Raw genomic sequence first — 17,473 nt, 5'->3', positions numbered from 1 at the left:
AGCCCTGTAAGCCAATACATTGCCTTTTTTTAACTCAACGTAGTCTGAGTTGGATTTCTGTCACTAGCAAGTGTTCAGATTAATACAGACACCCACTCATTAACAGTGATTCTCTTCAGTAGTGAGAATCAGGTGATTGTTTATTTTCCCTTTCTGCTTATATGTGTTTTGGTTTTTGTTTTGTTTGATTATTGGTAGTGATGACAAATTTACTAATTTTGCAATTAAAGTATTATTTTAATTATTATTTAATTAATTATAAGGAGGGGAGAGGTAGAATGCACTGATGTATGCTCAATCTAAGAAAGGGCTTCGGACCCTTCTCGACAATCTCCAGTTTCTACTATGCTTTCTGGGTTCTTTTGTGTCTCTTTTGTCCCTCATGTTACTTGCATGATCCACTCTAGAAATTCAGGAATAGAGAAATGGCATTAATGATTTCTGAAACTCTCTACCAAGCCTGTGATTTTCAGAGGGATCTCTATTCCTACATAGGCCATGATTGCACTCCAATTAAAGCTAATGTTGGTGCTGTATTTTTCTTTGCAAGAGAAAAGGAAAGAACATGAGAAATTCTTTTCTTCTTTCCAGTAAACGCTTTTGTACTTACAGAAAAAGAAGAAGATGCTATTGATGAGACTTGGCTGGTAGCTGGAAACTCCATTAAAGTTAGCTTAAACATGGTGAGCATATTCCATTTCTAAGGAACAAAAGAAATGGGCCTAATTTGCCGCTGAAGGGAGTTGTTCACCTTAAGGAAAATTCTAGCTCAGTCCAGCAAGTGAAATTGCCAAGGGAAATGGTGAATCAAATCTTGGGTCCAACTCCTCTGGGACTTCCTGAGGCGGGCTCCGGATCTCCCTGGAAATGTGGGTATCAATTTGCCTGGGCCTGTTACCCATCCCCCTCCTTCTTGTCAGTGGTTAGTAAGTCTGTACAAAACACAAAGAGTACTGAAGTTCATGATCCCAAGAAAAGAAAATGACTCTGGATAACTTAAGCAAAAGTGGAATTTCTTAAAGACTAAGTAGTTAGCTCAGAGAACCTGTAGAAGGCCAGAGAATTAGGCTTGATGGCTCTTTAGCTAGGAGTCTCCTCAGGGAATGCCACAGAAATGACTAGGTGAAGACACTGGCCTCTCCCCTGTGCCTGAGCCCAGACTTCACAGCCTGTACCTACGCCCCCCCCCCAAAACTGCCCTTGAAGGAAAGGAAGAAAGAAGGTAGGAGGGAAGGAAGGAAGGACAATGAATCTTAGATCCTAACATGAAAGCCATGTATTGAGGATAGCAGAACAGCCAGGTAGAAGAGCCATTTCCATCTGACTGGAGTACTGCTGTGATTTTGGTCTCTGTTATAGGAGATGAATCTGTGTCCTAAGTAATGTCCTTGGGCTTTATAGAAACAGCTTCCCTTGCCTTCAGGAAAGCTGTGGCAAATGGCTTCAGCCAAAAGAGGCAAAGCCAACGATGGCTGTATGATGCCATGCTGGAAGGTTCCAGCAGGAAGGGAAGAGGCACTAATGAGGTGAAAACCACTCATCTTGGTTGGGCAGACTTGATGTGTTTAGGGCTTCCAGTCAACCTATAAGAAAAAAATCTACCAGGGAAAGAAGTATCACCAGCAATATCCACTGCAGGAGGACCTAATGGTACTACTTTGGTCCGTTATCTGGAGTAAAGAGCCCAATGGGAGTTCATGAAAGCTCCGGCACTCTCCTCAGACTACATTAAGTGACGCTCTCACCTTCCTGAGTGGACTGATGGAGGCAACAACAAAGGAAGGATGATGCCCTCCACGTTCTTCACCGAGAGAGTCTTCTTTCCACTTCAGCTAGTTAAAGGCCATTTGGGCCAAAGACTGCCTCAAAATCATCTGGGTTATTTGTGTAAATACAGATTCCTAGGGGCCCCTGCGTGGCTTAGTCAGTTAAGCATCCAACTCTTGATTTCAGCTCAGGTCATGATCTCGCAGTTTGTGACACTGAGCTCTGCGTCAGGCTCTGCACTGAGCATGGAACCGCCTTGGCATTCTCTCTCTCCCAGTCTCTCTGCCTCTCCCCAGCTTGCTTGCACATATTCTCTCTCTCAAAATAAATAAATAAACATTTAAAAACAAAAACAAATTCCTAGGCTCCACCTAAAAAATCTGAATCAATAGGTCTGGAATGCTTGTTGTGGTGATCATTTTACAATATATGTAAATGTCAAATTATTCTGCTCTACACCTGAAACTGATGTAATGGTATGTGTCAACTATACCTCAATTTAAAAAAAAGGGAGGGGGTCTGGAATAGGGTCCAGCAACTTGCCTTTTATACACTCACTAGGGGATTTTTCTGTACAACAGAGTTGAGGATAACATGTAAATTTTCTTAGTGGCAAACTCAAATAAAAATACACCTAGAAGCTTTTTCCACACATAATTCATGTTTATACACCAAAGTAATCTTAGAAAAATGGAAAGGTCCATGAATTCAGATTTGTTCCAATAGCTTTTCTCTAAACTTTCAAATAAGCCCTAACTTGAGCCGAATCATTAATATGACTACTGTTTCTTTTCCAGAGATCCAAAATGAGCATCTAAATTAGTTCCTCAAGAGCATTCAAGAAAAAGGTCAATAATATCTATGTAACAGGAAAACAACACGGATTTCCCATTGATGATCCCATACAGCACACCCTCAACAAAGAAGAATGAAACCTCTGTCAGCACCAGGAGAGAAAAAGAGCCAGGCTTCTGGCTGCTTCTCAAATGGATTCACTTCAAAGTGTGATTTAAAAAAAAAAAAAAGATTTTATGTTTAAGTAATCTCTACACCCAACATAGAACTTGAACCTCTGATCCTGAAATCAAGAGTCACACGTTCCACCAACTGAGGCAGCAGGAGCTTCTCAATGTATGACGCTAATAAATACATCAATGAGGAGCAGGTGACTGGACAGAACTGGTAAGTCTCCTATATATTATGTGGAATCTGAAAAAAATCAAACTCAGAAAGACTAGAATGGTGGCTTCCTGGGAGGGGGGAGGTGGAGGGATGTTGGTCAAAGGGCATAAATATTTCGGTTGTAAGATGAGTACGTTGTGGAGACCCGATGTATAGAATGATGACGAGAGTTACTCATAATAGATGACATACTTGAAATTTGCTAAGAGAGTAGATCTTAAGCGTTCCCACCACCACACACGTACGGAAAATAACTATGTGAGCTGATGAATGTGTTAATTAGCTTGATGGTGGTAACCCTTTCACAATGGATATCCAAAATGAGTCATCACACCATACACCTAATTTTTATGTCAATTATACCTCAGTGAGGCTAGGAAAAAAATATCCTTTACCATCTACAGTCCATTATATTTATTTTGACTCCATACCATTTCATACCAGATTAACTTTTGAGGAATTCAGTGGAGTTTGGCAGGTACACTTTTGGAGTGATAAAAAGAAACCTAGCTTCTCCAATGTCATTCTTTAATATGAGCCATAGAAGACCAGGGGTGGGAGTGGTAAGGGTGTATTCTCATCACAGAGCTGAAATAAACTTAAGCCATGTGATCTAAGAATAAGAAAAGATAATATAAATCCTGAAAAGTACACACAGAGTTTGAAATTGTACGCCCTTTGAAAGTAGTGTGCATTATGGTCCAGTTTTAAGGAGAGAAGGAAAGACAGGGCTTAATGAATCCACCTCCTCTAAAGAAATTGGTCCCCCAAATTTCCATTTCATCGCCATGACAACTAGTACTCCATCATTGCCATAGTAACCAGTTGAATAGCATTAGTCTAAAGACAAGCCCTCCGATTGGGCGACCAATGGAAGCCACGAGGAGCCGCACAACATGCTGAAAAGGCTGTTCTGCAATCACATTGACCTATTTCTAGCCTTCCAGCATGTTTCAGTTCTCCACTGTTTCTCCAAGCCAAATATTGTTTTTGGAATGAGATGATTTCAAGAAATGTATAATAATCATCCTCCCACATGTCAGTGATAAATTTGAGACCATTTAGTTTCTAATTTTCCAGAAGTGTGGCAATAGCTGACGACCACACCCTTCACCATGCTTTGCAGTGTAATGGTGACATCCCCTCTGTTACGGTCACAAGGCACGCTAGCCGCAGCTAAAACCAGATGTGGGTCGCTGATGACAACAAGCTGCCTTCTCTAATGAGGCCACTGAGAAGCTGAACTGGGAGGAAACTTTGAGGGTGAGGAGAGGCCCTCCTGGAAAATAACAGAGGGAGGAAAAGATCCGTGCATGTGGCAGCAGCGCCCTTATTTATATATGCACACAAACTAGGAGTTTCAGTGCAGAAATGGTTTCGAAGAAATGCTGTCCTTTTAAAATGCAGTGGAGCTTTGGAAGGAGAAACATTTTCCAGCTGATATTCTTGCTTGGTTACTTGCTCAAAGCCAACCGCTTATGGATTCCTAAACTATTCCTAGCATGCTCTTCGAAGCAAAGTTACCTTGGGAAATCCACTCCACCCAGCCTCCCTCCTCTGTGCAGCTGGACCACGCCATTACCATAGGTGTGCTGTCAGGAAGCTTCCTGAATACTTTCAAGCTCTGGGCTTTCATAATATATATTGAGCCCTACCCATGGACAGCACCAAAGTTTCTAAAGGTGAGGGCTTGAAAGTGCAGTGTAGTTAGAAGGTGAGGCGTTGGGAAGGAGGGGAAGGGACGTGTCTCCACAGCATGCATAACTGAATATCACAGAGCAGTGAAAATATAGTCGTCTTCTTTTTTAAATGTTTTTAATGCTTTATTAATCTTTCAGAGAGAGAAGGGCAGGGGCAGAGAAGGAGAGGGAGACACAGGATCTGAAGCAGGCTCCTGGCTCTGAGCTGTCAATACAGAGCCTGATGCCATGAGGGGGGCTTGAACTCACGGACCTTGAGATCATGACCTGAGCTGAAGTCAGACGCTTAACTGACTGAGCCACCCAGGTGCCCCTAAAAATATAGTTTTCTTAAGATGCCTCTTTTAATTCAGAGCCCCTGCCACCTGGCAGACACTCTTCCAGATGCTCGAGGTGCATAAGTGAAGAGACAACGAGCCCCACCCTCGTGGAGCCTACGTTCAGTTTGACCTACATTGAGGAGTGGCAAGCATCAGAATCCAGAACTAGAATTCCCCTGTGTGGGACGATGGAGATTACAGTGGCTGGGGAGGCAACCTCGGGCGTTCTCAGACCCTGCCGTGGTGGCGGTATTTCCCACCCACTGTGCTGGAAATACAAAGGTTCGCGAAACAAGGCTTGGCGCCTGGCCTCAGGAAGTTGAAAGAACAGAGACACTTAGAAATGGACGGCCACCCATTTATAAGGGAGATCAGAGCAACTAAGGAAAGGAATTGAAGCATGAGAGGGTCTGTGGCTGCCAGAGGACGCGCTGAGTGAAACGAGAGTGAGGATGGAAGTGACGTGGGGGTGACAAAGGGTGCAGGGTAAGGACGGGCATTCAGGATGCCGAAGTGTGGGCTGTCCAGGCAAGGACACCTGAGATGCGCTGGGGAAGGGGGCAGGGCTGTGCACCCCTGACAAGACTCGACCTGCGGGAGTTACTAAAGACTAAATCCTTCCATCATTAAACCATGTAGTAAGTAGACTATGCTCCCTAATTAATGCATGGAGCTTTACTTTATTCTATACGTGGAAAACAATTCTTTTGGTCTGGGTCAGGGATTGTCATAAAGGGCATTTGGTTTGGTTAGGGATTAGAAAAAAGAGGATTTGAACTCAACAAACAGTTCTTGAGCCCTGTCCCTCTGCCTGGCATTGGGAAAAGAGCTACTAGACCCATCACGTGATCCGTACAGTCTACTCATATACATGGGCTGCTATACATCCATCTAGAATATTCAGAACGTGACCAAAGAGAGAGCTGAACATTGGTAGCTAGATGAGCTGAGGACTTCAGTGCTAAACCTCTCCAGGGGCAGACCACCTACCTTACTCCTCCCTGTAATCTAGACCACTCAGCAGGATAAAGAGGGGGTTAAGAACTTAGGTCCTTACAGGTGCCTGGCTGGCTCAGTCGGTAAAGCATACAATGCGTTTTGGGTTTTTTTTGTTTTGTTTTGTTTTGTTTTGTTTGAGCAGGCAATCTTGATGTCAAGGCTGTGAATTTAAGCCCCATGTTGGATGTAGAGCTTACTTAAAGTGAAATACAATAAAATGGAAAGGAATTCAGGTTTTGGTGTCAGATTAAGGCAGATTCTAGTCCCTGCTTTGTCTCCTTAAAAGCTATAAAACTTTGGGTGAGCTACTTAACTACCTCATCCTTCAATTTCCTCACCTGAAAAATGGGATTTGTTCCTTACCTATCACATATAATGGTGGGCAGATTAAGGTACATCCTATGAAGTGCATTGCCTAATACATAACAAACACTCAGTAAACATACCTACCTTCGTTGGTCCGCCTTCCTGGGAGAGCAGGGGTTCAGAGTGGCTGCTGAATTTCCTGGCAGGATGCCACCGCGAAGAGCAGGCATTTACTCACAGATCTGTTCTTTGCCCTTCAGAAAAGTTCAGTTTCTCCCTCCTAGGAGAGAATTCAGTAACGGTTTCCTGTGTGGCCACAGTAGGAGGATAACTCATCTGAAATGCATACATGAGAACAGATACTGATGAAGAGCCAGCATCGAGAGAACATATGTAACCCACAAATGATGAGTAAAATGTCTAAGACTATGCCTCACTGGGAAAAAAATTCAATAACTACTAAAACAATCCCTTCCATACAGGAGGAACAGAGTTTACTGTCCAAGGGAAACCCTCAGACCCAAGATAAAGAATAGTACAGGCAAAATGACTAAAACTAACAGGCTGCATTTGTTCTTCTCAAAGCCATTTAGGACTATAAAGCACTACCTGTAAATATTTATCATATTGCTGTTAATAAGTACTATCTTTCCTTCATATTCATGACTTGAATGCAACAGAGTAAGCTTTCATAATTCACAGGAACATAGCAACATAGACACAGAAAACCCAAGCTGACTTTTCAGAGCATGATTCTGCTTCACAAAGACATAGTCTGTGCCAAATAAATGAGATCTGAAGCATAGGAACCATTAACACCACAAACACAATTTCTTCCTTGCAAGGGAGAACGTCTCTTGTGGATCTGTTTTATAGAGTCTCAGGCTTTTCAATTTGGAAGGAACCTTACAGCCCCCTGTAGATCAACTTCCAACCTACATGATCACTGTCCTAGTCACTGGTTTAAAAAGGAGGAATGGGGGGCTGGGTGGCTCAGTCAATTGAGCGTCCAACTTCGGCTCAGGTCACGATCTCATGGTTTTTGGGTTTGAGCCCCACATCAGGCTCTGTGCTGACAGCTCAGAGCCTGGAGCCTGCTTCAGATTCTGTGTCTCTTTCTCTCTCTTCCTCTCCCCTGTTCATGCTCTGTCTCTCTCTGTCTCTCAAAAATAAATAAATGTAAAAACAAAGATTTTTTTAAAAAGGGGGAGGAAGGAAGAAAAGAGAGACAAAGGGAGGAAGAGAGGGAGGAAAAGGAGGAGAAAGGAGAGAAAATGAGAAATTAAACATTAAAGGGATGAAATCAGAACCCTGCAACTCAGCACTTACCCAAACAACTCTGGGCCTCCTCCTAGGCTGATTTTAAACTATTGATACTCGTTGGCTAGGAGGTTTCACTGGATGTAGAGAACTGTAGTAGAGGCCTGAATGGTTCACCCTGTCTTCAATAATAACTCCAGGATACTAAGCTGAAGCCTTTGTAGGAAAATCAGACCCACACCCACAGCTCCAACTTACATAACATCCCGAGTTTTACTGGTGACCTAGATGAGGCTTCCACTGTGTGACTACCACCAGCCGATGGGTGTCTTTCTGAAATTTTGCCAGAGGACCCTGGGTGTTACCTACTTTGTCATAACTTTTAAAGTCAGGAAAAAGGATATTTCAACATAGGGCACCCAGAAAGGGCATTATGTGAGTAAACGAGGTGTTTCTTCCATTAGTAACTTCTATGCTGCTAGATAGATTTCCCCAATGAAAAGTTCTCCATTAGAGTTCCCCTTCTTCCCTCCATTACCAAAAATGTGTTATACCCTAGAAGAGTTCACCATCTAAGGAGTGAAGGAAGGAATCTTCACGGCAGTTTGAAATACAGCATTTCCAGTAGCACAAATAGTACAGGAGACTATAGGTGTAGGTGAGGACAGCCACATTGTACTGCAGTGACCATAAAGCAAAGCAGAAAGCTAAATGCCATGAGAGTGGTATGAATGAATTGGGCAAGAGTCCTTGAAGGGGAAGAGACCTCTTCTGATACCGGTGACAAGGGAACTTAATACAGAAGGTAGACTTTTCCTGGGCTCAGGGAGGCATAGGATTGGGGTAGATAAAGAGGGAAGGAAGTAATAATCTAGTCTAGAGCAAAAGTTTCAAATGTAGAACCTGGGTCTGCAACACCAGCAACATCTGAGAACAGATTAGATGTGCACATTCTAGGGTCTACCCTTGACCTAGTGAATCGGAAATAAGTCCTAGCAGTTGGAGTCTAGGATGCAGGCGATTCTGATAAGTACTCTAGTTTGAGAACCAGTTATCTAAGTTTGAGATTTTCAGGCCAGGGTCTGTGAAATTGGATGGGGAAAGAACTACGTCTTTATTTTCACTAATCTCTGACTAAAAATTTAGCATCTTCTTCCATTGCAGATGTGAGCAATGAACTACTATGGTAGTATTAGGACCAATGCTAGATGCTGTCACAGCTGACTTATATATATATATATATTTTTTTTGTTTTTAATGTTTATTTGTTTCTGAGAGACAGAGAACAAGTGGTGGAAGGGCAGTGAGAGAGGGAGACACAGAATCAGAAGCAGGCTCCAGGCTCTGAGCTGTCAGCACAGAGCCCAACATGGGGCTCGAACTCAAGAACTCTGACATCATGAACTGAGTTGACATTGGCCACTTAACCAACTAAGCCACCCAGGCGCCCCAGTTACAGCTGACTCCTGAACCACACAGGTTTGAATGATATGGTTCCACTTATATGTGGGCTTTTTACAAGGCAGTCTCATAAATGTATTCTCTCTTCCTTATGATTTTCTTAAGAACATTTTTTTCTTCTAGCTTACTTTCCTGTAAAGATTTGTTATATAGTATATATATCATAAAATATGTGTTGACTGGCTGTTTATGTTATTGTTAAGGTTTCTGGATAACAGTAAGCTATAGCAATTAAGATTTGGGGAGTCAAAAATTGTATGTGGATTTTTGACCATGCAGGGGGTTGGGGTCTCTAACCCCCACATTTTCAAGGGTCAACTGTATTTATAAATGCCTTAATAAATAAGAATACATAGAATATCACAGATTATAAAGTATTTTAGAACTGTATTTCAATATAATTGGTTTTCTTTGTAACTCTGAATATATAATTTTATGCACTATAAACATTCTGAGAAAGTGCCCATTAGCTTCACAGACTGCCAAAGAGAACCCATCATACACAAATGCTAAGAACCCCTAAACTAGAAGGATTCTAGATGAAGAGGACTCTGAGCAAAGGCTAAAGGGTGAGAAAATACAGGACAACACAAGGACTTCATTTTGACTTCAACTTGAGGAAACAATGGAAGAGAAAAAAGACAAAAGGCTGAACTTGATTATCACAACTTTTTTTCAGCAGATTCTGGGAAGCTACTTAGGATGTTTTAAAAGAAGAGGGGGCAAGAATCAGAGCAGGAGAAACCCAATCAAACCAGGATTTTAAAATAGCTTAGGGGTGTCTGGATGGCTCAGTTGGTTAAGCATCAGACTTTGGCTCAGGTCATGATCCCACAGTTCGTGGGTTCAAGCCCCACATTCAGTTCTGTGCTAACAGCTCAGAGCCTAGAGTCTGCTATGGATTCTGTGTCTTCCTCGCCCTCTGCCCCTCCCCCACTCACACTCTGTCTCTCTGTCTCTGTTTCTCTCCTCTCTCTCAAAAATGAAGAAAATAAAAATAAAATAAAAATAAAAATAAAATAGTAGCCTAGTAAAACTAAGAAGGATAGAATGGAATACAAAGAAACAGGAGGTGAGAGATGAAATTTCTAATTCAGCCTTGACTAATAAAGCCCAAAGTGAAGAGGGTAAAAAAACATAAAGAAGAAGTTGAAAAAGACTGACACTGAGTACGGCAGAGAGAGAAATCAAAGGTGATTCTGAAGCTTTAAGTGAGGGTCAATGGAACAGGAATCATACCAAGAAAAAATCAAGGGGTGCCAGGTAGGGCAAGTTTGGGCAAGGAAAGTGCTGAGTTTCCTAGAGGATGTCTAGGTAAAGACATTCAGTAATTATTTAAGGCATGGTCCTAACCTTTAAGACCTATTGCAGCTCATTTGGATTTAAGCAAGAGCTTTTCCCCAAGAGGGATTTTATCCCGGGGCACATGGACACACAGGGTTCCCATGAACCCTTGATATTATGGAAATGAATTTTGTCTGTGGTCATGAGCATTTTTGTGGGAGGAAGTAAGTACAGTCCACACAAACTCAACGGGTATGTGACCCTCTTCCCCTCTCCAGAAACGTTAAGAAGTACTCCCTATTCATTCTTCTAAACATTCCAAGCAAGGTAAACACTCTTGGCTGATCATTTGGGGAAAAGGCATGAGTCTCAGAACAAACAAAAGTCTCAGCAAAGAAGCAGCAGCGAGATCACAGTCATCTGCAAACGGTTCTGAGTCAGGAGAAGCTCATCACACAGTCACCGGATGAGGAGAGAGTTTGGAATTTCTTGGTCAAAATTCAATGGAGATGACAGCAGAGACTCATCTCTTGAACCAGATCTTTCCTGCATACCTGTCTCTACAAGAACAGTCATTAAGAGCTCAACTTTTAGAACTAAAAATGGTCATTTGTACAACAGCTTCTGCCCTGCTCAGCTTCCCACTGTCCGAAGAAGCAGACTGCTCTGACTGCCGGGATGGGAGGGGACCCGCAGCGCCGGAGTCATGCCTTGCTTCGGTACTGCCCTCTATTGGCTAGTTCCCGTTACTCTCCCTCCCGATCTTTGCTCTACCAGGTGGAAGATTCAGCAACTATGCTGCTGCTTTTATTTAAAAATTTTTTTATGTTTTTCATTTATTTTTGAGAGACAGAGACAGCATGAGCAGGGGATGGTCAGCGAGAGAGGGAGATACAGAATCCGAAGATAGGTTCCTGGCTCTGAGCTAGCTGTCAGCACAGAGCCTGATGTGGGCCTTAAACCCACGAACTTTGAGATCACGACCTGAGCCACCCAGGCACCCCAACAATTATGCTCCTTCTGATGAAGCCTCTCTAGAGAGTTCAGACCCCAAAGAGGACCAAAAACTTTTAACACAAATCTGCCAGCTTCCAAAACCAAAATAAAACAAGATCGAAATATCAATAACATTGTTAGGAGACTACTGCATTTTCCGATAGAGAGCATTGTTTTTTAAGTTTAAGGAAGGTTGTTTTTTATTTGTTTATTTGTTTTGTTTAGTTTCAGTAGAACTTAGTAATTCATCCCTTACATAGAACACCCTGTGTTCGTCACAGCAGGTGTCCTCCCTACTGTCCGTCGCCCATTTAATCCACCTCCTGCCCATCTCCCTCCAGCAACCCCCAGTTTGTTCTCTATAGTTAAGAGTCTGTTTTATGGCTTTCCTCCCTCCCCCCACCCATGTTCATCTGTTTCTTTTCTTGTTCTTGTTCACGTTCTCTTTCTCGTTCTCCTCCTCCTCCTTCGAGAGAGAGAGAGAGAGAATCCCAAGCAGGCTCCACACTGTCAGCACCGAACCTGACATGGGGCTTGAACTCACAAACTATGAGATCATGACCTGAGCTGAAATCAAGAGACAGAGCTTAACTGACTGAGTGACCTAGGCACCCCCATCTGTTTCATTTTTTAAATTCCACATATGCGTGAAATCATATGGTATTTGTCTCCGACTGATGTATTTCGCTTAGCATAATACACTCTCGTTCCATCCAGGTCATTGCAAATGGCTCCAGTAAAATGCATTTTTGACACTCGCTAAATGTTTGTTAACTCCAGATAATTAAGACAAAGAATTCTTTCAAAAGGTGAAAGATTTATATGATCTGAAGAAAAACCAGAGTATAAGACAAAGAATACTTTCAACGTGACATACAAAAAGTAATAATAAATAAGCAGAAGAGGCAAAGATAATAAGCAAATTAAAAGTTTTATTCACAGATTGGACTAGGGGAATAAAAGCCATGAAAATAGCTGGGGTTTTTTCCTCATTAAAACTAATTACCTTTGTTAGGTAGTGTGTGGGAAGTGGTTTCCAAGTGTGCTTAATTAGCATATGTTTATTTGTCAAATATACTTCCACAGAGCTGGAAAATAATAGAAGACTGATTACATTTTGCCTTTCTCTCCATTATTACCTTCCAATGTCATCGATATATATGGATGATAAATGTGTCACCATCACCATCTAATGAGTCAGCAAGCCCTGATTAGAAATGCAATTTAAGAAATCTTTATTGATACTGAAAGGACATGTCACTGTTCCTTTCTTATTGTAACTTCAGGAACAGAAGATAGAAGAGAGAACATATTGCAGATACTAACATGTAACCAAACATGTAACCAAACATCAACTGTCCTTTCCCTTCCTTTGAAGTCCTTCCCCTTCCTGACCTCTCAAACAAATCTGTATAAGGAATTACTAACAGTTTCATAGGGAAGGGAGAGCCTTACCCTGAAGTCTCTCAACTAGCCCCCCCGAAAGACCTCCCCTGAGGCATTTCTGGCCTGCTTTGCAGGGGTGCATCTAAGGGTCTGATTCATTCAATGGGCAGAGCGCAGCCTCCCAGCCCCTCTCTCCCTTCCCCTCAACGAGCCTCTCTCTCCCCTCCCCCACCCAGCCCAGCTCCTTCTCCAGGGAAGCAAAAACAAAACCCTTTGGTAGGTAACCAGACCAATTCTACTCCAAGCACCTTCTGAAAGTAGTCCTACCAAACATTTAATAACTTTTCCCAAGAAGAATTTCATTGGCATCTAAGTGGCTGACAATTGTCCGATATTGTTATGATTCTCACTTGTGGGTAGTTGAAGTTTGACAAATGTATACAGTTTGTTGAAGCTAAGCATCTCTTTAGCTGCTGCAGGTCCCATTTCATTGGAGTTAATTCCTGGGGGATACAGACAAGAAACTTCTCTTCTTTTCCTCAGTATCATCATCAGAGGTTGGGCTTTGATAAGATGAACCAGGATTGCTCCTGGAAATTTGCGCCAGTGTTAAAACCAAAAATAACATGAAAAAATACATAAAGAATAACCTTCTCCAGCTGAGCAAGGACAACTGTACTTGCCAAGCAGGATGATTGCAGACACATATGTCAGAAAGTGGCCTTGTTGTCGACAGCAGAGTTTTAAAACATATGCAGATAAGTCACTGTGTCTGCATTAATGATTTACTGCAGAATTGTATGACTCCACATCCATCTAAGCATCTACAGTTTGGTAGAAAAGTTTGACTGGCACGTCCAGACCTTGTTAATGGAGTCATAAAATGATGTCACATGTATTTATTAACTCCTGGGGTATCCGGGAGGCTCCGTTGGTTAAGCGTCTGACTCTTGATTTTGGCTTAGGTCAAGATTTCATGGTTTGGGGTTTCAAGCCCTGCAATGGGCTCTGTGCTGACAGTGTGGAGCCTGCTTGGAATTCTCTCTCCTCCTCTCTTTGCCCCTACCCAACTTGTGCTCGCTCTCAGTCTCTCTCTCTCTCTCTCAAAATAAGTAAACTTTAAGAAAAGAAAAAAGAAAGAAAAGTTTCACTCCTCATCCTGCTCAACCACAAAGGTTCCATGGTCTTGACATATGCCTCTCCCCACAACTTCTGGGAGTCAGGACCCCACCCGACTTGTCTGCTGCTCAGCCGCAGGTCTGTCTCCGCATCAGTCCACGCTCTCTGTGCACAGGCTATCCGTCACCCTGCTGCCAACCACCTCCTACCGTTCCTGGACTAAATCTCCCCCCAGCTACTGTGGCCCCCTCCTATTCTGCTTCTACTAAGCAAAGGCAGAGACCCTTCTTTTAATTCTCTGATGACCCTGCTGAGTCCAAGTGCAACCTTCAGGAAAGACTCCTCTGAGAGTTCAAGAAAATGGAAGGGATTAGAGCACCTGGGTGGCTCCATCCGTTGAGCATTCGACTTCGGCTCAGGTCATGATCTCACAGCTCATGAGTTTGAGCCCCACATCGGACTGTGTGCTGGCAGCTCAGAGCCTGGAACCTGCTTCCAATTCTGTGTATCCCTCTCTCTCTGTCCCTCCCCTGCTCATGATCTGTCTCTCAAAAATAAATAAATGTTAAAAACAAAAAAAGGAAAAAAAATGGAAGAGATATTGTAACACCAACAATATGTCAAGCTGTACCAGATATGGCTACCAGCAGCCCAGATACACATGCAAATCTATTAGAATCATGATCTTCGGATGAGGATTCTACTAGCTGGGGTGTAGTAGTGACTATTTCTCAAGATATGCATGCATAGGGATCACTTTTAAGAAATCAGTTTTAGGTCCGCAACTTCTGTATGAATTATTTCCCAAAATGAGGTTCTGAAGCTTTGACTAGGTTAAGCTACTTCTTTCTGCCTTCTTTAATAACTACTGTTCTCCCACATGAAAACAAACTCACTCCTCACCCAGAGGCTTATATTAGGAGTCAATTTTCCATGTGTTTTTCATGTTTCTACAGGTCTTGAGAGTGAGGCACTAACTGTCCTCATGAGCATCCTTGGAACACAGTGTCTCCCTTTACTGAGACCAAAGAGCGGACATGGCTACTATTAAAGGCTGAATTATGTCCCCTCCTCTCCAAAAGATGTGAACATTCTAATCCCCAGTACCTTGGGACGTGACCTTCAATGTAACTAGTTAAGATAGGTCATCCTGGAGTAGGGTGGGCCCCTGTATGACTGGTGTCCTTATAAGAAGACAGCCTTGTGAAGACAGAGACAGAGGGAATCGCCATGTGAGGACAAAGCAGAGAGGGGAGTTACACAGTTGTAAACCAGGGACACCATGGCCAGCAAACCACTAGGAAAGCAAGAAAAGATTCCCCTAAGGTCTCCCCTACTGACACCTTGGTTTCACACTTTGAGACTTCAGAACTAAGATATAATACGTTTCTATTGTTTTCTGCCACCCAGTCAGTGGTACTTTGTAATGGCATCCCTAGGAAACGAATACACTGACTGTCCAGAATAATAATGTTTCCCTTGAGCAAATGGAAGGCATGCTTACTGACCCTTACATAAGATTTGGGTTTCCTAAGATCAGAATTCTTCTCCTGAAATGCAACCTATTGCATTAACAGGCACCCATCTGGGCCCATCCCCATGGACCCTGAGGGAACTGGGGCTCAGGGAGCCAATGCAAAAATTGGTCATATTCTGGCTATTGCTATTGCTGTGAGTAATGGTCTCTTCTGCCAGCACCCATGAAACTGTGGCAGGCTATCTTGTAAAACCTCAGCGCCTGCACAGTTCCCAACATGGGGTATTACTGTAGAGTGTAAAACCCTTTGCCCACTAAACAAAGGAACATTAGACAATCAGTTTTTTTTTTTACCTTTATTTATTATTGAGAGACAAGAGAGACAGGGCACAAACGGGATAGGGGCAGAGAGAGAAGGAGGCACAGAATCCGAACCAGGCTCCAGGCTCTGAGCTGTCAGCACAGAGCCTGACTTGGGGCTCAAACTCATGAACTGTGAGATCATACCCTGAGCCGAAGTTGGCCCCTTAACCAACTGAGCCATCCAGGAGCCCCAAATTCTTACACATTTCTTTAAAAACTCTCCAGTGCCTATAGAAAATACTAAACAACTAATTATTTTAACGATTTTATTTTAAAGTAATCTTTACACCCAGCGTGGGCCTGAACTCACAACCCTGAGATCAAGAGTCCCATGCTCTACTGACTCAGCCAGCCAGGCACATCCTAACTCATGTGAACAACTGGCAAGAGGGCCACCTGCTGGCTGAGTCGGTGGAGCATGAGACTCTCGATCTCAGGGTTGTGAGTTTGAGTCCACATTGGGTGTAGAGATTACTTAAAAATAAAATCTTGCCTTTCCTTTCAGAGGTGCGCAGCAGCAAGATGGCAGAGCAAACTTCCAAGAAGAGGAAGTTCTTCGCTGATGGCCTCTTCAACCCTGAACTGAATGAGTTTCTCACTCAGAAGCTGTAGAAAGGTGACTTCTCCAGCGTTGACATCCAAGTTACACCAATAAGGACAGAAATCATGATCTTGGCCACCAAGATGCAGAATGTTCTGGATGAGAAGGGCCGTCGGATCTGAGAATTGATTGCTGTGGTTCAGAAGAGGTTTGGTTTCCCTGAGGGCAGTATAGAGCTTTATGCTGAAAAGGTGGCCACCCGAGGTCCGTGTGCTACAGCCCAGGCTGAGTCTCTGCATCACAAACTCCTGGGAGGCGTCACCATGCAGTGGGCCTGCTGTGGCGTGTGCTGCGGTCCATCGTGGAGGCGGGGCCAAAGGTCCTGGTGTCTGGGAAACTCCAAGGACAGAGGGCTAAATCCATGAAGTTTGCAGAAGGCCTGATGGTTCACAGTGCAGACCTGGTAACTGGGACATGGACGCTGCCGTGTGCTGCTCTCAGACAGGGTGTGCGGGGCGTCAACGGGAAGATTGTGCTTCCGTCGGAACCAAATGGTAAGTCTGACCAGGTGGTAAGAATCAGCTGTCAGATCGTGTGAGCACTGTGGAACCCAAATATGAGATGCTCCCCAGCACCCCCATCTCGGAACTGAAGGGAGGGGAGCCAGGGCCGCCGGCCACGCCCAGCCAGTTCCCGCAGCATGACAGGGTCCCCATGGCAGGGGGAGCTAGAGTCTGCATTTTGGTCTGTCAAGACCTTTAATGAAATCTTTGAAAAATAAAAACCTAATAAAATAAAATGTAAAAAAATCTTTAAAAATCTTAAACTCCTAAATCATAAAAAAATTAAGATAAAAACTGGCAAAAGAATCAAGCATTTATCTGATTCCTATAGGAATTGTTCTTTAGTATAACCAAATCGACGTAAAGTTTCTCCTCATAGAAGTATTCAGTCTAACAAATGAAAAAGGAATGACATAATTAGAATATCACTGTGTTGTAATCTCCTGTGATATAACTGATCCAGGTCATGCCAGATATTAACTGCCTCCAAATAAAATACCTGACAGTCACTACCAAAAAAAAAAGAAGAAAAAGAAAAAAAGAAAGAAAAAGACAAATCTGATCAAACCTCTTGATCTAACTGCCAACATAAAGAAAAAAAAAAAAAGAAGAGCATGATCAGTGATAGCGTAAGGATACCGTCAGCAAAGTCCTGACTGTAAAAACTGTATAGGTATGAAATGAACTAAACATTTCAGTCAAGAGGTGGAGATTGTCAGATTGCAGAGCACAGAATTAGCCATTGCTCT

General features: G+C 43.0%; 1 pseudogene; it reads left to right on the top strand.

The window, feature by feature from the left end:
* The first annotated feature begins 794 nt into the window (after nt 1-794).
* On the top strand, nt 795-17,362 carry LOC115303546 (annotated as a pseudogene).
* Nucleotides 17,363-17,473: the final 111 nt, after the last annotated feature.

The sequence above is a fragment of the Suricata suricatta genome, chromosome 10 (genome assembly GCF_006229205.1).
Source record: "Suricata suricatta isolate VVHF042 chromosome 10, meerkat_22Aug2017_6uvM2_HiC, whole genome shotgun sequence".
NCBI lineage: Eukaryota > Metazoa > Chordata > Mammalia > Carnivora > Herpestidae > Suricata > Suricata suricatta.
This window is presented reverse-complemented; position numbering and strand designations above follow the sequence as displayed.